We start from the raw sequence: 22,790 nt of genomic DNA on the forward strand, positions 1-22,790 counted from the left end.
CCACACATATGTACCTTTCTATATTATTTTATCTACTGCGATCAGCAAATTTCTTACAACTTGTCTGTTTTCTTTCACTATCTTTATCATGTTGCTACAGTACTGGTATGTAGTTACGGTGTTCTTGCACAACTCCCTTGATATGATGCAAGAAATACGTAATAATTATATACTCTGATTGAGGTTCTGGTATATCTGTTACCAGGCAATTCAACTCACTTGACGATATGTGTCTTGTTGGTATGTAGTACTACCAGATTTCAGTTCCTTCATTATCCCATGCAGGGTAAAATTAAATAAAATTGCTAACAGAGCATCTCCTTGGCGAAGATGGTATTTGGAGAATATTTTCGTGGAGCAATGCCATTTCTCCTTCAGAAATATTTCATTCACTATACTACAAGCAATACAAATCCAACAAGGTTCACTTTTTAGCAAGATAAAGTACAATGATCGCCATTAAGGAAATGTTGTGCTGGTTCTTGAGAGCACATAGTGCAAGTGCTTTGACATTCCTGCTCTAAACATTCCCTGTTATCATATGTTATAGAGTATATTAATTATTTTTGTGTCTTTTGTGGTAATTATAACATGCCTATAATAAACTATATTGTTAAATCATGAGCATTAGAAACAACAACATAATATGGCTATTGACTGGCACACTGAATTGCGAAAAACATACTTGCTTATGCTAGCTTTTGATGGCTCAGAATTTTTTAGTTCAGTTTCACATTCCTCTAAAACATGAGAGGCAGCTGCAAGATGATGTCTCGCCTCTCTGAAACATAAAATCACAAACTGTAATAAGACCGTAAGGAACTGTTTAAGGAAGTTTAAATTGTTAAAAGTATTTTACATTAGGAAATTTATTTTATGTTCTTGTAGGATATTTTGTAAGGTAGCCATAAATTGACATTATTTAAACCATTACTTTTTTCAACAGGAAAAAAATATTTTTATCTCTTGAGGTATTTCCCTAACATTTGTCTCTTCATGTTCTAGTCAGAATTTCTAAAGAAGAGATATTAATTTATTGCAAGTTGGTACCGGTACCAGAAAAGATCAGCAAAGCGATGGCTTTAATTGTAACACTTTTTTCACTTTATCATCAATCCTCTTAAATTTAATTACAACCCCAGAGTAAATTATTTAAATAATCAGTCACAAACGCTTTTCCACTTTGCTAGCACTGTTTCTAATTTATGTCCTTCATTATTCTACTAAATTGTTATTTACATTTTTTTAAATTTAAATTAGACTATTTTATAAAATGATCTTATGTATTTGTTTTAAAACATTTTATACAGTTTAACCCCAGATTTACGCTGTATCCTAGTTAATGTGAAAACAGTTTTCGTAAACAATTTTATGCATTATTTTAGAGCATACATAATTATATTTTGATTATTCTTTCCCCTACAATGCATAATTTTAGAGTAAAGCACATAGGCCTACTTCTAATCAGTTGCTCGTGGTTTTAAAATAGATAATACTACACTTAAAGTACGTAAAAGGAATTTTGAATAGGAACAAAATAAACAAAGAATTGAGTAATAAGCCTATGGATTTAACCATTTTATGTTTAATTATTGTAGAATTTTTAACAAGAAAACATATGCTTCTCTGCTCTCTATCCCTCCACAATACGCCTTCTCTGCATGAATTGGTACTTCATGTTGTTCACGTTTTTGTCTCATAAAGATACGAACATCTCATCTCAACACCAAAGCCTTGTCTACACAGTAGGACGACCAGATTCCCTGCTTTTCATAGGGTATGTACTCCTTTTTTTAGCCCTTTATCCTGTGGCCCACGTAAAACCTTGATATTCCTATAAATGTCCTGCTTTTTAAGTTTATCCTGCAATTTCTACGTCGAAAATGAAAAAGATTACTACAATTAAGAAAAATCGTAATGAGAATGGTAATCGAGCTCTTGATTTAGGGTCAAAACCACATTCAGAAGGTGATCTTTTCTCGGTCTAAGTCCTGCAAAATAAAATTCGAAGCGAAAGTTCTATCTTTTCTGTTCTCTCAGAGAAGTGACGAGGAAAACAGCAGGAAATATTTCACTGCAGAGTCATTCCATGCCAAATCACTCAACCCACAATCTTTCATCCTCTGATCTTCATGAAATTTGGCATATTTGCAGATCTTGTTAAAGTAAATATTCATGCAAAATTTTATTTCCATACCTATATAGGCCTACCTACTTTAAGGAATATAGGACTTCAAATAATTAAAAAAGTATCGTAATATATAACACAACTATGTTTATATTTATTTAGTTTGCAAGGTCATGTAATTTGACCTTTCACCTTGAATAATTCAAAATATATCATCTCAAAAACCTCTGAAAAAATTACACAGAAATAAGCAATATTAACTTCATAATTACCCAGAATATCAATCTGGGACACTAACATGTGATCATGAAATAATATTTTAGGTTAAACGAGCGTTGAGGGACTTCCGCCAATTTTGGAATAGACACCGACCCACTTAGGTTAATTTCAATTAAGAAACACGCCAAACGAATTATCTTTGCACCAAAAACGGATGCTCCCAGGACAAAATTATCGTATTTTATAATTATTTGAATGCAACAAAGTCAGAAGTCGACAGAAGTCCCTCAACGCTCGTATCACCATATTTTATATAAAAAATCAACATGGCCAACATGTATGATGTATTATGTGTATCATATTTTTAATTGGTTATTTTACGACCTTTTATCAACTGCTGTTGTTATTTAGCATCTGAATGAGATGAAGATGATAATGCTAGCGAAATCAGTCTGGGATCCAGCACCAGAAGTTACCTAGAATTTGCTCTTAATTGGTTGAGAAAAACCCCGGAAAAAACCTCAACCAGGTAACTTGTCCCAACCAGGATTTGAACCCGGGCCCGCTTGTTCCACGGTCAGGCATGCTAACTGTTACTCCACAGCAGTGGACTTTATGTGCACCATTAGCTGCAAGGCTATATAGCGTTGGTTTACCACACTTGAAAAAACCTGACGAATGTACCCAAGTGCAGTGAGTACAATGTGTGATGGACAGAGACTTTGTTCGGAACAAGTTTTTGCAGTGTAGATACTCCAGTTTACTCTGTCAGCATTTTTATCATTTTTCAATTAGTAATGATAAATAATAAATTATCGTTTAGTCAACTGTCCGTAGACAGGTCTGAACCCCACAAGCAACACCAAGAAAGCACCACTTATGGGGCAACTAGGCCAGTAATGGAGTAGGGTGGCTAGTTCCTTTCTCCCTCCATTGCATACGTACATCGCCCACTACCTACATATTACACTAGTCAGACTTCAGATGCCTACAAATAATTTATTATTCTTCCTCTGGCACATATCGTCAAGTGAAATATACTGCCTGATAATAGATGTACATATCAGCCAGAACCCCAATCAGAGGATCAAATAATAATAATCGTCATAATCATCATCAAGTCGCCACTGTGGTCTAGTGGCTAGAGTGCTGGACTTATAATTCTGTGAACCTGGGTTCGATCCATGATGTATAACTTGTGTTAGGCAAGCCCGTGGTTCAGGTAACACAGGGGTTTTCTCCGGGAGCTCCGGTTCCCCTGTGACATGCCAATAAATCTCCATAATCATCTCATCTCATCGCAGGTGTAGCATAGACCAACCTCCTATGGTGCACCCTGGGGAATGACCCTGTCAGTAAATTGGTCTACATAAATTGGCTTCATAAATGGATGAATAACGTAAGTTAAATACCCGCCATTAGTAATAATAATAATAATAATAATAATAATAATAATATCATCATCATCATCATCATCACCAGCAGCAGCAGTAGTGTGGTGTAATGTGTATCTGCACTCCATGGTAACGTCTATATTATAACAAGTTGTGTCACGTTACATTAAAAATAAATAAAGGATACTGGTACTGATAACCAAATATAAATGACACTCAGGAGGAAATTAAACGCAGAATAAATATGGGAAATGCGTGTTATTATTCGGTTGAGCAGCTTTTGTCATTTAGTCTTCTGTCAAAAAATCTGAAAGTTAGAATTTATAAAACAGTTATATTACCGGTTGTTCTGTATGGTTGTGAAGCTTGGACTCTCACTTTGAGAGAGGAACAGAGATTAAGGGTGTTTGAGAATAAGGTTCTTAGGAAAATATTTGGGGCTAAGAGGGATGAAGTTACAGGAGAATGGAGAAAGTTACACAATGCAGAGCTGCACGCATTGTATTCTTCACCTGACATAATTAGGAACATTAAATCCAGACCTTTGAGATGGGTAGGGCATGTAGCACGTATGGGCGAATCCAGAAATGCATATAGAGTGTTAGTTGGGAGGCCGGCGGGAAAAAGACCTTTGGGGAGGCCGAGACGTAGATGGGAAGATAATATTAAAATGGATTTGAGGGAGGTGGGATATGATGGTAGAGACTGCATTAATCTTGCTCAGGATAGGGATCAATGGCGGGCTTATGTGAGGGCGGCAATGAACCTCTGGGTTCCTTAAAAGCCAATAAGTAAGTAAGTAAGGTACCGATAATGAGAAAATAGTTTCTTACCTGAATCTGTTCTTGGTTATAAAGTAAGTCGCAAGTCTACTGGCCTGTTTGGCCCATGCACCTGCTTCAACTTCTCGGATTTCTAAATGGTTTTTCAGAACTTGATGGTTGTAAAAGGCGAACTTGTCCTTGTTACCTTGGTTATTATGAATGAAACTTAATATCAGGAAATTGTTTGTCATTATTTTTTCTACGTTCCGTATATTCTCTTTTCTAGGAGTAATTGATGATTTTGGTTCAAAAAGGTCATCTATAATGTACAGACCAGAATCTATGCCTTGAGATTTAAATTTCGTATACATCTTCTCCAGATTTTCTAGCATATTCATAGCTTTATTAATTTCTCCCTTTTTATATAACAGGAACGTATAATGGTGAATGACTGTTATCACCAGAAATGTGATCTCAGGTCTGATGAAATTATCTTCAATTGAACTAATGGTTTTTGACATAATTTCCTCTGCTTGTCTTTCATTTCCTATATTGATTAAAAACGTGGCTTCTTCATAAAACAAAGCATATTTCATACTTAGTAACCTATAATATGAAATATTATCTTTCCCTATACACTCCATTAAGTTTTCTATGTTTGTTGTCATCGTGTCCAGCAAAATCTTTGCTTCATTATCTTTCCAAAGAGGTTCAGTTTCATTGCCTGTTTTGTCATTTTTCTGTAAAGATTTTAATTTATTGTACTGACCATGAAGTGTTTGAAATGCGTTGTCTTCTAGGATATTATCCATAATTTAAGCCATAAAATAATTTCTCACTGAGAACAATATTTTAAAAGTATTTTACCATACCCGAGTATTGTGTGATTTAATTGCATTCATTGCCTGCAATAATAAAAATTGCTCTAAATGCAGTAGTTTTCCAGTTAATTCATATGAAATGTATTAAATAACGAAACTGGAAAATAACGAGTTGATGACAGCTACTAATTATTGTTAACAATTCTCTTTTGTTTTTAACGTCATTATCACCATTTTTAAAAATCGGCAGTGCAAACATAATAAGAACTGCAACATTTTCACTAAATAAACCAATTTATCAGTTTATAAAATAAGAACAGGTACTAAAATTTTTCCAAATTTGACGTATAAACTCTATTCCAGGATTAAAACTAATCATTAAAAGTTATATCAGATGTTTTACTGGAAAGAGCAAAATAGTTTTAGAAAAGGGATTCAAATACCAGCTTGAAGACATTGAGGTGATTGGTCTTCTTATTGGAGCTCGTGGTGTGATTCCCAAGTTCTTTGAAAGCTTCAAGAAGACTTGAACTACCACAGACACTTACTGCTGACATCATAACTTCCGTTTTGAAATGCTCTTGCCAAATTCTGAGTCATCATATTCACTCTGTTTAATTTTTTTTCTTTTCACTTTATAATTCATATATGTTTATTTTAATTTTCTTCTACAAAATTTATATAAATATTTAATAGTGTAAAATTCATGCAGGAGAGTATACTGAGTCCTTCTGGGCTACCTCCAATGGGAGGCAGTTATTATCTTATAGGTATCGTTTTTATTTTAAAACAAATAATTGAAAAACGAAGAGAAGATAATTTCAAAACATGTAGGCCTACAAAATTTTGTTGATCTTAAAAAAGTATTTGATTATAGGCAGAAAGAAACTAGTCATCCAGGTAAATTCCTCATATTAACACAGTAAAAAATTTACAAAGTTAATCCGTAAATAATTTGAACTGTTCTGGGAAAATAAACTATCTAAGCCCAAAATACTGGTATGTTATAATAATAATAACAACAACAATAATGATGATGATGATGATGATGATGATGATGATAACAAATGAAAAAAAAATATATATATATATATATATGTAATATATATATATATAAAATTTCATTCTATTTACCAATTAGTTTTGTGCTCTATAATCCACTCTCAACTTACCTAGAGCTACCATTTTTTTATCTTATGTTTCTGCCAAAATATAATACCTTCTTAATTTACAAAATGTCATCTTTTATGCCATTTCCTTTTCTTAATTTTATTGCTCCCTACTTAAGATAAATTTGAGTGATAACTGATAATTCTCCCAAATCTCACATACTCATCATCATCATCATCATCCAAAAAAGTATAAGGACCAAGGCTCGTTACAGTCTCAGTGAATCACTCTTGGTCTACCTTCCTTTGGACAGCCTGAAGATCTCTTCTCTTTCCCACATAGTTAAGGGAATAAATTCACTGGTATGAAAGGAGGTAACACAAATGTTCCAAAAAAAAAACACTGAATTTAATGATCTCACGTATTACATTGGTTTTCAAAGAAACAACCCTAATGCACCCAGTTACTACAGCAGAAAATGTTACCTCTCTTGTACTATATTGATTTGAAATTCTTGACTTTCTTATTGTGACCTAGGACAATATAGTAACTTGGAGAGTTTGACAGATAGAATACAGAAATAATTAGTCAAGTATTTATACAGATGTGAACTACGTTTGTAAATTGTTAAGGCAAATACCTTATCTTGTGCACACTATTGCATAGCAGTCGATGCTTTTAATTTCTTAATTTATGGTACTATTAAAAAATGTTTTGATAACTTCATTCAATTTCTCCTCAATAAACTTAAATTTCCCATTATCATAAAGCTGTTTTAAACGTTTCAATTGTCCCTTTTCATTCTGTAGAAGTTTGTTAATTTATCTATTTTTGAAACAGTATTTCGATGAATTTGGTACATTTTTTTATTTTACTGGGGTTAAATTAGACTTTGAAACTTCTGAACCCATAACTCCCATATAGTTTCTATACTGGTAATGTAAGGAATGTGAACAAAGAAATTCATAATCACTATCGTCCGTACCTGCAAATTACAGGAAAGTGGAGAAAGTTACACAGTGTAGAACTGCAAACATTGTATTCTTCATCCAACATAATTAGGAACATCCATATGTTTGAGATGGGCAGGGCATATAGCACATATGGGTGAGTCCAGAAATGCCTTTATTGTGTGTTAGTTGGAAGACGAGGGAAAAAGACCTTCGGAGAGGCCAACACGTAGATGGAAGGATAATATTAAAATGAATTTGAGGGAGATGGGGTATGATGGTAGGGGTTGAATTAATTTTGCTTGGAACAGGGACCGATGGCGGACTTACGTGAGGGTGGTAATGAACTTCTGGGGACCGAATTCCTAAAAAGCCATTTGTAAGTAAGTACAGTAAATCAAACTAACCGCCATTGACTCTCATAGTCACTTACACAAGTCGTCTATCTTGTTGATTGGTTAGAGTTTCAGTTGATATCAACCTTTCCTCTTCAATTATGTAGAATATTATAATCTTTGGTATCCGCATGATATCTAAATTCCGTCGACACGAATGCGTCCAACGGAATGGTCACTCATGCGAGCACTTCGTTCTAGTCGTTGAAGTGAGTGTTACTAGATGGCATAGCTATTGTCTTTGGACGCATGCGTGGGAGGTGTTTATATTTCACACTCTTGTATTCCGTGGAAAATCGGCTCGTGTATGTGCGTACAGGGGGGGAAACAAAAAAAAGTGGCATATGGTTGTGTTTTTCTTTGAAAACAGTGCTTTTCGTTTTAATACAATTCATAAGTTGAGGAGGAGTCTGATAGTCGCTGGGAAGAATTTTGAAGCGCGTTACCAGTAGGTAAGTTGAAATATACACAGGTGCATGGGTACATGACAGCGATGTTGCTCTATATTGTCGATATTTTTGTTACATGTGTTACTGCTATATAGGTTATGTTCGTTCGAATCTTGCTTTGTATTGGTCAACCATAATTCTGTAACGTAAGGACCGCTGTATACCTTGTTAAATAATATGATGTGCCAAATTTAATCGCTCTACAAATGATTTTTTAAGGTTATGGTTGCTGTTGTTTTGTACGCAGGCAAGAGATTAGTATGCCTACGTTTTATTAATGGACATAACTGTCATACACTGACCGGTTGTGTAATGAAGTTGCGCAGAACGGATCATTACAATCATCATATCAAACTATTTTTTCTCTAGTGACTGTCTGTATTGTTTTAATCCATTTGAAGTTAGAGGATTGACAATTTAAATGTCTCACAAATGACTTCATCTATTTGTAAATATTTTTACTTATTATAACGTATTGCTTTCTTTACATTTTCTCTTCGGTAATTTGTCTAGAAGAAAAGAGAAAGGCGAAGAGAAAATTTCTGTGTAGTTTGTAGTAGGTTCAGTAGAACAACATTTCTTACAGCTTTTCATATAGGGCTATTTCTAATCAACTTATTTTTGGATGTATAGATTGTCGTTTAAGGCTTTATAAAGATTTTAAATGAACTGCATGAAGCACTTATTATGTGTCACAGTAACATTATCTGTTGCATTATTTAAAGTCAAAACAAGGTGACAACTGTAAAACCTACAGTAACTTGTATGTAAAATATTAATATTTTAAAGGAATGTGTTCTGTTTATGAGTAATCATATAAATAAAGAAATTATTCACATTTTCAATTAGCACTCTAAAAATGACACATTTTGAAAGTAATGAAAATTACCCCGCCATGTTATCAGTAGGCCTAGGTACATAATTTCAGATACTGTAGCAAGTTTTAAGTAGAAATATTTTGTAGTCCCTTTGTTTCACTGAAGCCAATAATTTATCTGCTAAAATAATTTCCAAGTTTGAAATACCAAAATACATTAAGTTATAGGTCCTACATTAAATTATAACTAACTATAAATTATAACTAACTATAAAATTAGAACTATACAGTTTGTCATTTCATGCAACACAATACTAATGTAAAACAAACATGTTGACATTTCCGCTCTGATCATTTTTACAAGTGTTACTATTATAACAAAATATTTCCATTAGTATTTGGTAGTCCCTACTGAATCGTGTAATTTGAATTGTATTCATTTTAGGACAAGACTTGTAATATTATAGGCTATTAGTTTAAAATACAATATATTGGGAAAATTGAGTATTATTATTGAATCTCCAATTATCTGGCATTGCATTGTCAAAAAATTATACAGTTAACCAGGGTCCGGATACAGGTATAGGCCAATGTGTACTTTTCGTACTGTGGTTTATGAATGAAAAAAAGAAGTATTAAAATGTATTATTTTTTTTTTTTTTTTGGAAATTCATAGAGCTGTAGGTTTATTTAGAAGTTTCCTACCTATTAATAACTTAATTATAATAGTCCGTTTAGTTTTTCGTTGTACTAAGTACTGTTTAAAGAAAATAGACTAATGTTTCAAAAATCTATTTAGAAATGCAGGAGATAAACGTTTTTAGTAATACATGCTGAAATGAAATTTTTTACGTCAAGTCAAAGATTGCACAAGAATGGACAAACTTTATAATGAAGACATCAGGAAAGAATTGGTTATCTATTCTATGAATGATAAAATTTTGGACTACAGACATAAATGGAGACAACACGTATTACGAATGGACGAAAATAGGATCCCGAAAATGGCAATGAACCACAAACCACGCGGAAGAAGAGAGCATGATGATGGACTTATTTTGGCCGTTGATGTCGAACTGGATTCTGCATACAACGTTTTGCGTAATCACTGTTCATGTTTAATCCATTAAAATATAGTTGTTTTCCAGCATGACACCTCTCCAGGTTATCATCACTTTGATAGGAGCCAAGACTCAAGAACTGGAAATCATTGTGATTTTATAGCATTCACCTCATAGCCCAGATGTTGTACCTTCCAATTACTGTTTATCCTAATCGATGGCTCATTTATGCTTGGACTACATTTAAGTGAGCTTGATTAGGCTCATTATTAGAGTTTTTTGTCTCCAGCTTTAAAGAATTGAAATACTAGCAGCAGAGAAGTTGCAGACTATCATCGCAAATAATTAATTTTAATTTGAAAAATGATCCGTGATTATTTTAATGTAATTAATTTTTAAATAATTTCATGTCTTATAGTTTTTATTCAGTGTAGTAGGTCTACTATGCTTACAAATAATGGAATTGGTATAATCGGGATAAATAAACACGAAAACTATTGGAAGAATAGTAAAAGAGAGGGCAAACGAAATTTCGAGACAAGATATTTTTAGTAATTTTAAAGACCTAGGTTCACTAAAATACTATAGGGAGGTTAAGCAGTTTTGGGAACAGGAAGAATATGTTAGACTAAGTTCAAGGGAAGAGAGAACAGGAATGGCATGGTGGAGATTAGGTATCTGGAGACTCAAGAATAAGAGAGGGAATGTAGAGAAGGATAAATGTCCGTTGTGTGGACTAGCTGAAGACGCAATGCATATTGCGCTAAAGTGTCAGGCAACGAATGATTTGAGACATGGTTGGGTAGACAAAAAATTTCTGCAAATAAACGCTATAGTAGCGTATAAAAAAATGAATGGTCACCTAAACGCCAGCAGTCTGCATAAATTAGGAAAATTTCTTTTTAGAGTTAAAATTAGATGGGAAGAGAAAGTCAAAGCTCTAACGGAGATGGAATTATAAATGTTGAGTAGTCACACGATAAGAAACTACGAAGAGTAGTCAGTGAAGTTAACAGAATAATTCTTAAGAGATTGAGCATAAAAAATAAAAGCTAAGGTAGGAGTTGTAAATACAAGAGCTATACTTATTATTAGTTGTGTATTATTACTATTATTATTATTATTATTATTATTATTATTATTATTATTATTATTATTGTAAACAGAGGATACTTATAGGTTCAATATGTATTAGTTTTTGTTGTATTTGTACTGAGAGTGATGGCGGATTAAGAACTGGAATACATCTAATCCGCCATGACGTGAACACAGATTGATGAAATAAATAAATAATTGGGATAATCAGAATATATATTTAGCTTCTAGACGTTGCAATCCTGGGAGTGAAGAAGTGGAGGACTGTAGCTGGGGACAGAGTGAAGTGGAGTACTGTAGTGAGAGAAGCCAAGGTCCACTCTGGACTGTAGTGCTATGATGATGATGATGATGATGATTTTTATTTTTTTTTATTTATTTTTTTTGGGTTATTTTACGACGCTGTATCAACATCTAGGATGATGATGATGATGATGATGATGATGATGATGATGATGATGATGATGATATTTAGCTTCTACAAACACATTTACAAATTTTAATCGAGTCTTTAAATATAAATGTTATTTGTTGATATCGTTTGGACACTGATTGAATTCCTAAATATAGGAAACCTACACATACATTACAGTACAACTCACAAGTTCAGCCTCGACCGTAATATTTGGTTATTACGCAAGGTCCTAGCGTTATAATTGAATTAACAGTGAAGTTGATAACTATTAAGAAGAGGTTTCCCTTAGTTTCGAGTACCAACTTCGCCTATCGTCCCTTCTGATGTTCTCACACCGACCATCGAACAAAATATAGTCCGGCCGTCGGATCTGTGCCCTCGTAAGATATGCGAACTGAACCTTAATTCCTTTTCAGCCTCGGCAATTCATTTCTCCCCCTGTATTCCTATTTCTCTCTTTTCTATCCCTCTCTCTTTCTCTCCCCCATTACTCACAATTTTCAGCCTTCTTGCGGGACAGTTTATTTGCACTTGCAGTCCAGTGTTGTCAACTCAACATGAATACTGTAGCACGGAATGGTGAAAGAAATATTATTAAGCAAGTAATAGCACTTTGCGTAAGTCAATCGGCGTCATTAGACCTACTTAAATTGAATTATGAATAAGTAATAATTAACTTTACAGTATTATAAGCAAAATTCAAGAGATATGACACTGTTTGACGGAAGTTTGGCAACATCCCTATTCGGCAAGGTTCGTGGCCTGCTGTTTGACGTAGTGGGAGAGAAACGGGTGGAATGGGGTGAGTAGAGGCGTTAACTTTTCCAAGAACAACGACAGCGCTGAAGGGGCATAGATCCGATGGTCCGACTATATCTAGTTATAGCAAGTCTAGCCAGAATTGGCGGTTGGACAGATAAGTGCTTCCACTACCTTTTATCTTTGTAACTCCTCCCTTCATTAGCTCTGCACTCCAACAACTATACTTTTTTTCTCCACGCCTCCCGCTTCGCGGTTTGAGGCAACACAGGCATGTCTCTTAAAATGACTACTTACATTAGTGGCAATTCACAAGTAAAACAGAGAGAGTGAGAAGTTAGAATGTATATTTTTGTCTTAAAAATTTGATGTTTTATTTTCTATCGGACCATTTCGACAATGTTAACAAATTACAAATTTGAAACTTAAAAACATTTGTAAACTCCGTTACACAATTAAATTCTATTAATTTGCAAAGTTTGACAAGCTTTACAAAATCAGCTAAATAAGTTTACAAACGCGATAATTAATTATGCAATATCGCTAACGGAACTTTACGAAAAACCGTTAAGGAGCAGAGCTAAAGTTGCCGTATCTTTGCCACTATCAATGGACTGGTTTACGTTTTATCCTAGAATAGTTTATAATTATTAGAAACTTGCTGAACCATATTGATTAAATTCAGTATCTTCATTTTGAGTCACTAGAACTTCTGTTATGTATAATTTATTGCACTTTTGTACTTTACTCAGCTAAGGACAAATTATTGCAGAAAATGTGCTAAATAGCTTTAGAAGTAAAATGTACACATTTTTAAAATTACACCTTCATTGTGAAACAGAACGATCAAGGTGCAACGAGCAATTATTTCAGGAATGTGAGCGTATCTAAATGCGATCTTTATGAAGCCTTGTAAATCTGAGATTCACACAAACCATGTGACTCATTATTCTACACAGAACATTGGCTATGAATGATGTATATTTATTAAAACAAATAATTCACGCATCTGTCCTGATATTCAGTTAAATGTTGTATGCACCAACCATGAATGTCAATTAATGGAAGATCGATTTATTCAACCTACAGTTGATTATAGAAAGCAGAAATTATCATGTTAACAGATAGTAATGGATCTCCAGACATGCGTAATTGTAATTTACAACCGAATCCCGGGTGCGCTTGTTCCAACACTCATGCATCAATAAAGGCAGGATCAGTTGCGCAATTTAAATGTTTAATCTCGAAATGATTAAAGCAGGCATTTCGAACTGAATTTCCAAGGTACGAATCATAAGAAGGGTAGCCATATAGTTGCACTGCTTTATGTGCCACTTTCTATAGTGGAAGCAAAATATCTCCAAGCCTGCCTTACGCCACAAAGAAAGGAGGACGGGATAAGAAGAAACAAACAAGAGATTCTGTAGCGCGGATTGTTATGCTTGTATGTTAAAACTGAAAACATCGACCACTAACCGGCCTGCATATTTCTCCTCTATTCCAATAAAGTAAATAAGTCTGACAGTGACAGTAAGCGGATGTTTTTAATTTCAGCAGTGTGCAGGATTTTTTTTTTTCATGCTTATAATGTCGCCACACCCGGTTCTTCCATTCTCAAGTCCGCTTCCAGGAATCAAAATCGTTATCGTAACGGTCGTCAGGCTCGGAGATATTCTGTAACCACTGTACATCAATGAATGGCTGCAGAAAATACGACCAGCACATTCCATATCTACATCAGTGACGGGTCATTTATCCTTTATACATTTTGTATTAAATTTCATAGCCATAAGTAATATTGTTATTAGTAATTCATTTGTGAAATTCTACACAACATAAAAAACAAAGCTACTCGTATCCCATTACAAGTCCCGAAAGGCCCTTATGGTGGCGAGAGATTAAGCATCCTACCACAGTCTAGTATATACAATCACGAAGCTTGAGTTGTGAGGGTGCTAGGAACAATAGACTGTGCCGGTACTATTTCGCATTGTCTGTAATGAGGCGGTATAGCGATCCTAGTGGTTAGCACTATGGATGCATATTTACTACGTATTGAGCTTTAACTGTATATACTAGACTGTGATCCTACCTCACGAGACAGTGGGTATTGAGTAGCAGTAGTGATATCAGTACTACGAGCTCAACGCTTTTGCTCCCAAGAGAAACCCTAGGATGAACAGTAATTGGAAGGTGCAACATCTGAGCTATGAGGTGAATGCTACAAAACCACAGTGATTTCCAGTTCTTGAGTCTTGGCTTCTGTCAAAATGATGATAATCTGGAGCGCTGTCATGCTGGAAAACAACTCTTTTAATGGATTGAACATGAACAGAGATATTCGAACACTAACTGACACATGGCTACTTTGTCTACGAATAAAATTCTAAGCCACCTATACAAAAAAGCAATTTTATACTTTAATACTAATACTAATAATAATAATAATAATAATAATAATAATAATAATAATAATGATAATAATAATATCAGTGTTATAAATAAAACTGACAAATTTGGTAAATAATGGATATTCATATCTGTTTAAAATTGTCAGATTTGCAACATTTATAACATAACCAGTTTTTCACCATCATTCCCATCAGAAAAAACACACACACACACACACACACACACACACACACACACACACACACACAGAGTCCTTCAATAATTGAATGTAAGAGCTGAGACAATGAGCGTACTCCTTCGGATTGGTTGGATCCAACCATGATTTCTCTCAAGCTTCCATTAATATACAATTAATAAAACTAGTTGCATTATGTTTAACATAATTTACATATCTTCTCACCATTCGTGAGCTGCCACAAGGGACAAAGAGTACTTAACCATAGAAATTTTTACAAGTTCACGAAAAAGCATTAATTTTGTTTTAACAATGAAATTCTTACAGTACCTACTCAAATAAAAATAAATTGGGTCTATTAAATAATAAATCCCTCATTATATGCAATGTCTAAGACTCTAGAGTCCCTTTATAATGAGAGTTGAGACGTTGCATGGTCTCTGATCCCATCAACAATTAAAATATGTAATGATTTGATACCACTGAAAATTGAAAAACGAATCTCCTATGAGAAATATAACCGTGGGCCTATATACAATATTGTATACAGATATTAAACAAATATGATACATACTTTTATTATAATAATACAATATATAGACACTATTATTACAACTAGTTCATCACTGAGGAATAAGGAAAACCTGTTAACTTGTAGTTACTAAAAGGAAAGCGTTTGCAGGTGCTTACTGGATTATGCAGTAAAATAGTCCTCCTCCGAGAAGGTCTGCTTCGGGTTCCGTTGCAGAAGTTATCCATCATCATATGATTACAATCCACGGAGGTCGGTCGAGAGAGCCAGCAGCTTCGGAGGGCCGCCTGTAGAGAGCCAGCAGCTTCGGAGGGCCGCCTGTAGAGCGATGTGAAAACCAGAAGAAGTAACGGGAAGATGAATGAAAGGATAATAGAGGAGGAAAGGAAGTGGCGAGGATGATTGGGGTTCCAATCGCCTGTGTCTCAACTCCTACATTCAGTTGTTATCGAGGAACACAGATAACAACACTCCGGCCTCAAAGTGGCAAACTGACGAACTTCCATGGTGGTGATGATGATGATGATGATGATGATGATACACCGTGAATCATAAGAGTTAAACCCACCGGTTCAGACTAGCGAGAAATCCTTGGAACTGCTGAAGAGGTAATGCATGTTACATTGGAAGGGCCTAACCAGTTCTGGATAGACCTCGTCTGCAGCGATACTGAAATATTGATGATAATAATAAGAGTACACAGAATAATTTGCAAAGTCTTCAGCTGCAACTCCTTTTAAAATCATTGTGATTTGTTTCGAAATTCTGTAACTCGCGCGAACTTACACTGTGTATTTAAACTTTGTGTAATCTCCGTCCATTTCATTTTTATCTTAAAATTATGACCTTTTGTTGAAAATATATAAAATATGACTTCCACTTTTAAATTTTCAGACTGAAGTTATCGTACGGTTTGTCGTCTTGTTTGGTTGAATTGTCAACAACTGAAAGACGTGAGTGTAACAGTTTGATACTTGTCAATTCAAACTTTTAATTCTTAAAATTGTGTAAAAACAATACACGTGAGTGGCAAACTAACAGAAATATTAAAGTATTTTTTTAATATGTTGATATCTTTCCCCGGAAATTGTGAAAAAATCTGGTAACCTTACCCTAAGTGGCGAAGAGGGGATGTGGTCGATAGAGTTGTCTGACAGTCCTCCGGACTAGGTCTGCAGGTGTTGGTCCTCAGAACAATTCGGGGGTTGGGTGTAGGCGATACAAGCGCAATAATATAAAACTATGGTGTCTACAATAAAACGATTATAGGCCTACTTTTTGCTACGTCACTCTCCTATGTTGGAAGGCAAGGGAGTTAATGGTTCTATTGCCAAGAACTCAGAATTAGTTATCAACAACATTAAATTTAGTATATAAGCCTACTTGATTCCTTTTTCCCGTCAACAGTTAATATAGTGCAATGGCTATTTCTTTAATCCTAAAAATTATATAATATTTTTTCTTGTTATCTTTAAAAACTGATTTAGTTAATTAGAAATGTAATTAAAAAAATTTTTTTTCGTCTCGTTCAAATGTGTGGGAGTGCCTTCATTGTATGTACAAAATTACTGACACAACGCACAATTAAAAAATATGTAACCATATATCGTCATTCATGGCGCGACAGCCCATGAAGGGCCAAGGCTTTCAGTCGATAGTAAATATAGGCCTTACTTACTTATGGTTTTTAAGGAACCTGGAGGTTCATTGCCGCCCTCACATAAGCCCGCCATCGGTTCCTATCCTGAGCAAGATTAATCCAGTCCCTACCATCATATCCCACCTCCCTCAAATCCATTTTAATAATATCCTCCCATCTAGGTTTCAGCCTTCCCAAAAGTATTTTTCACTCCGGCCTCTCAACTAGCACTCTATATGCATTTCTGGATTCGCCCATACGTGCTACATGTCCTGCCCATCTCAAACGTCTGGATTTAATGTTCGTAATTATGTTAGGTGAAGAATACAATGCGTGCAGTTCTGCGTTGTGTAACTTTCTCCATTCTCCTGTAACTTCATCCCTCTTAGCCCCAAATATTTTCCTAAGAACCTTATTCTCAAACATCCTTAATCTCTGTTTCTCTCTCAAAGTGAGAGTCCAAGTTTCACAACCATACAGAATAACCGGTAATATAACTGTTTTATAAATTCTAACTTTCAGATTTTTTGACACGAGACTAGATGACAAAAGCTTCTCAACCGAATAATAAAAGACATTTGCCATATTTATTCTGCGTTTAATTTCTTCCCGAGTGTCATTTATATTTGTTACTGTTGCTCCAAGATATTTGAATTTTTCCACCTCTTCGAAGGATAAATCTCCAATTTTTATATTTCCATTTCGTACATTATTCTGGTCATGAGACATAATCAAATACTTTGTCTTTTCGGGATTTACTTCCAAGCCTATCGCTTTACTTGCTTCAAGCAGAATTTTCGTGTTTTCCATAATCGTTTGTGGATTTTCTTCTAACATATTCACGTCATCCGCATAGACAAGAAGCTGATGTAACCCGTTCAGTTCCAAACCCTCTGTGTTATCCTGAACTTTCTTAATGGCATATTCTAGAGCGAAGTTAAAAAGTAGGCCTAAAGGTGCATCTCCTTGTTTTAGCCCGCAGTGAATTGGAAAAGCATCAGATAGAAACTGGTCTATAGTAAATATAGGCCTACCTAGTAAAATGACAGACAACATTTGACAGTATTAAAATTTAATTTGCCTATAATAATTTTTGTTTTGCGTTGTGTAGAAGGGGAAATCTTCGTCGGATTTTTATAGTCGCAGTTGTCTTAATTCTTTATTGCTACTATTTGTAAACTGATGTCTTTACAGACGTTTACTGCAGTTTCCGTGTTGTTCTTTATGCGAACCATGTTACCCTCCAATAAATTAACGTCAGTAGCTCCCTTGTAAGTGCAAGGGGCCGAAATTTGTTCTACAAGAAATATAAATGGACGAACACACGGGGCAGGGAAGGGGAATACGATGTACAAAATGGTGCAATTTGTCCATGTAACTGAATGCTGGAAATCCCCGGACCCCTGTAATATATGCTACTTGCTGGACACAACGTGTTGAGCAACATTCTCAATAGCGTCACTGATTTTCTGTAAAGGTGAACGGCACTAAGCCAGTCACCTCTGCATTTGAAATCTTTGTGTACCTATTGTAGTTGTCAGTGTAAATTGAGTTCAAGATCCTCATACTGGGGGGGGGGGGAGTGGGTTTGAAGACGCCGTTTGTATATACATAGCTTCTTCTCATAACTTAATCTGGCTGTGCATTTATGTCTATGAAGAATAATTAAAAAAATGAACCGAATTTAGTGTAAGCCTACTCCACGTACTCATTCATGTACTCGTCTAACAAATGACCATCTTTTGCAATTTTTAAGCTTAAGGGACACTAGGATTGAGGGTTTTTTTAATTGGAAATGATCAAAAAATGAATTTTCGGTTTCTTGTACGAAAATATTTCTTGGATACTTAGGAAATTGATAGAGAGAGATTTTTTACCTCTAAGTCTTTTTTGAAGTCTGAGAGCGATTTTTTAGGCCTATTCCGTATATATCAGTATTTTCACAAATTTGCCTTTTTCCCAAAACTTCATTCTTGATGTTCAAAATGTTCCATGCGCATGCAGTTTTAACGATATTCAATAAAAATATTCGTACGTGTCGATGTATATATTATCTGAGATCTAACGTTGAGAAATATTAAATATCTTCAAAATTAGAAGTTAAACCGACTAGTTCACACTAGTCATGTAATATGCAATGAGGTGGGCGAGACCTCATTCATATTTGATACATAGAAGTTAAAAAATTATGTGGACTATAACACTTTTACTACGTCATACTACTTTTGATCAATAAAACGGTATGAAAGGACGTGTTTCAACCAATCATCGTCGTTATCCCTAAAATTTTATCACTTCCCTAGCATTTGTTTCTTTGCCTACATTTCAAACTGCAAATTCTGTACAGTACTATAAAACATGCTTTGCGATCGTCATTTGTTTCCCCGCATAGATAGTCGACTGAAAATGTTAGCTCCGTTCAAACGTTTTGGTGAAGGTAACATTAGTGAAATAGAATTTTAGTAAGTCATTTAATATCTATTTTATTGCATTAGAGTACTTCATTTCTTCTAATCTTTATATTCTTTCTTCTGTTTTTATCACATCGTTACCATCTGTTTCTTTGTTAGTAAATAATACAGTAATAATAAATAAACAGTATATATTTTAAGGTGATATTCGGTTTTCGGTGTTCATACTACACTTCGTTTCTGAAATCTATAAAGTAAGTCGACGCATTTGGGTGGAGCCGATGATAAGAGAATGGGCGGAGCCTATCAGAGCGGGAATGTATTGCGGGCTGCATCGGCTCACGGCCGCCAAGGGGTAAGATGCGCGTGGCAGATGGTGATAGGTAGGATGGCATTTTAGACGCTCATCTTCAAGTAAAGCTTTCCCCCGCGTTGCCAACCGTGGCCGAATTCGGCTAAACGTAGCTTAATTTTTAGTCATGTAGCTTGTAGCAGAATGGTCGTAGCCGAATGTCAAAATGTAGCCGAATTGAGATTCGATCGAGCGACCATGTGTAAACACTTTCTTTTGACAACTTTATTTTCTCATACTAATACCCACCAGAGTTTCCTCACTTCCTCATTAGTAGTATGATATTTATTTGTCATTCAACTTTACAATTCACAGTTGTGGTGGACCTTCACATTTCTGTTTTTCGATCCACCATCCCTTTATACATATAACTCTTTTCTATTAATGTATTATTTGCCGAGAATTTCTTGATTACTTTCTAATGTTCTGTTATGACTGAATTGCTTTATGTCCTTCCCCCTCTATCCTCTTCTATTCTCTCCCTCCTACCTATACTGTTTCCCTTCCATTTCTCACTCACCTATTAAATATTGCATATTCCTTCCTTAATAATTTGCGTTATTTATTTTCTTCTCTACCCTCAAATCCTACCTACTCTTAATCATTGTTTTCCAGCTATTTTCTCCTACATTACTTGCTGACTTTTCCGTTTACTCTATTTTACAACACTTACATCACTTATTTTTTTTTTCCTATCCTCTGATTATTTACATATTTATCTCTTTCTTTTCGCTTCGCTCCTAAATTTCCTATTGTATTATCTCTTTCCATATATTTATTTCGATAATACTCCTACAGTTATAGTAGGGCCTACCCCTGCTACTACTCCCAACCCATAACATTGAAAAACATTAAATATCTAATTCACTTAATTACACTTCCAATTACTTTCTCATTAAAATACGGAAACATACCGGTTGAAACTTTGTGTCATAGACTGAATTCTGAACAATGCGACCCACATTTATGGCAAGGGTTGCATTCCTAGTTTCAGTTTTATTTTCCTGTTATGTGAATAGCGCCTATTACCTAACTGACAATTTCTGTACTCGTGAATTTGCAGACACCCGTCAGGCGGTTTATTAGGGTTCGCCTACCCAATAAAAGTAAACCAGTAACCTGACAGTTCCTCTGAATCCTCTAGATTCAAAACCCTCTAAAGAGCATTTTGTTCGTAATTGAGTTACGCCCACATAATAATAATAATAATAATAATAATAATAATAATAATAATAATAATAATAATAATAATAATGTTTTATTTTCGCTGGCAGAGTTAAGGCCATAAGGCCTTCTCTTCCACTCAACCAGCCTTAATCAATACAATACATAAATTTAAATTACAAATATTTTCACTACACTTAAAAGGTTCTCCAGCAATAATCTTCACTACACATTTATTTAAATTTAGATAAATCTATAAGGTAAAGTAGTAACTTAATTTATGAGCTGATTTAATTCAATGAATTATAATTAATTTAATATTTGAGATAGCTAGTAAAATGATGAAAATTAATTTAATATAAGCTTACTAGGACTATGTTACAGGGAGAATATATATATATTTCTATTTCTATAATGAGAATATTAATGTAATTGTCATTAGAGGTTTTGTAAATCTATTTAGAGAAATTAAAGATAATAATGATAAGAATGGACAGATGTTAGTTTCATTATAAGTAACAAATATTAATCAGCAATTCATCTGTTAAGTAAGAATTTTGCTTGCTAAGAAAGAATTCGAATGATTTATACAGTTTGAATTCAAAAAGCTACTAAATTTGAAGCAGATGGTTGATTAAAAGTTACTGTTAGATTGAAAATTTCCTCTATTGGCCACCAGTGACTGTTAAAATTCTTCAATTTGTGAAAGTGGATATAGGGGATTTTGAATCTAGAGGATTCCTCTGTTTGTGAACTTCCCGGCACACGGCAGAGTTTTTATTAGGGGTCGCCTATTCCGCAAAAATAACCGTACTCCAACTTCAAATAACAATGAAACTTAAGCCTCAGATTTTAAAAACTGGCTCTTCCCATGCATATCTATCTCATTGTCCACTTCTTGCGACACTTTGTGCAAAATATTATAAACATAACATTGATCGTCGGTTCTATTTATTACTCAAGAATAAGGGCTATCTCAAGTTCTAAAATATCTCCAGACATACCGCTATTTAAGAATGGCCTTCTGATGACACAGTGTTTAGGCTTACAATGTTTTGCACAAAATGTCGTAACAAATTGACAATGAGATAGATATGAGCGGGAAGGGCCAGTTTTTAAAATGTGTGAGTCTTATGTTTCATTGTTATTTATTTCCTTTTATGGCGTCTTCCCCCGTCAGTATACTGGAAATAAAGAAAACAGTCTTACATGTGTTTGATTTCCAGTCAGTCGAGTTCCACTAAGATAGGACCTACTCTTAGTAAATGTAACTTTTGTGTGCAGTTTAGTGTAGTGTGTTGTGATTTCATCTTGAGTTCTGACAGTGAGTGCCAATCATCCACGAGAAAGAAAAGCCTGCCGCATAGAAATTAATCCACGTATTTTAATAAGCTTGCTACAAACACACTGAATGGTCTCCTATTATCATCGCATGTTAAGATCAATGACAAGTCAGTGTTATATCCTAAGGCAGGACTAAATGACGAACAACAGGAAGAAGAAGAGGTTGATGGCTTCTTCAATGTATGTTAGTGTTTACAAAATTTTGACTGTAAATATGTATAAATACGTAGACAAATGTATATAAATACGTGGACAGTGACATTTTTTTTTTGTTTGTGTCAGCAAGTGTTATCAGAAGGATCAACTAGATTTCATTAGGTGAGTTATATTGCTGCATGCTTTGTAGACTGACTTGAGTAACGCTTTACCAAACTTCTAGAAGTG

At 34.6% G+C, this 22,790-nt stretch overlaps 1 protein-coding gene across 1 annotated transcript in view; it reads left to right on the top strand.

Annotated features, from left to right (window-relative positions):
* The first annotated feature begins 8,062 nt into the window (after positions 1-8,062).
* Positions 8,063-22,790, top strand: part of numb (NUMB endocytic adaptor protein) — an 847,398-nt gene continuing 832,670 nt past the window's right edge. Inside the window, exon 1 of the mRNA XM_069830650.1 lies at positions 8,063-8,233. The gene's annotated coding sequence lies outside the window, so the exon portion shown is untranslated. The remainder of the gene's footprint in view (positions 8,234-22,790) is intronic.

Source organism: Periplaneta americana, chromosome 7 (genome assembly GCF_040183065.1).
Source record: "Periplaneta americana isolate PAMFEO1 chromosome 7, P.americana_PAMFEO1_priV1, whole genome shotgun sequence".
NCBI lineage: Eukaryota > Metazoa > Arthropoda > Insecta > Blattodea > Blattidae > Periplaneta > Periplaneta americana.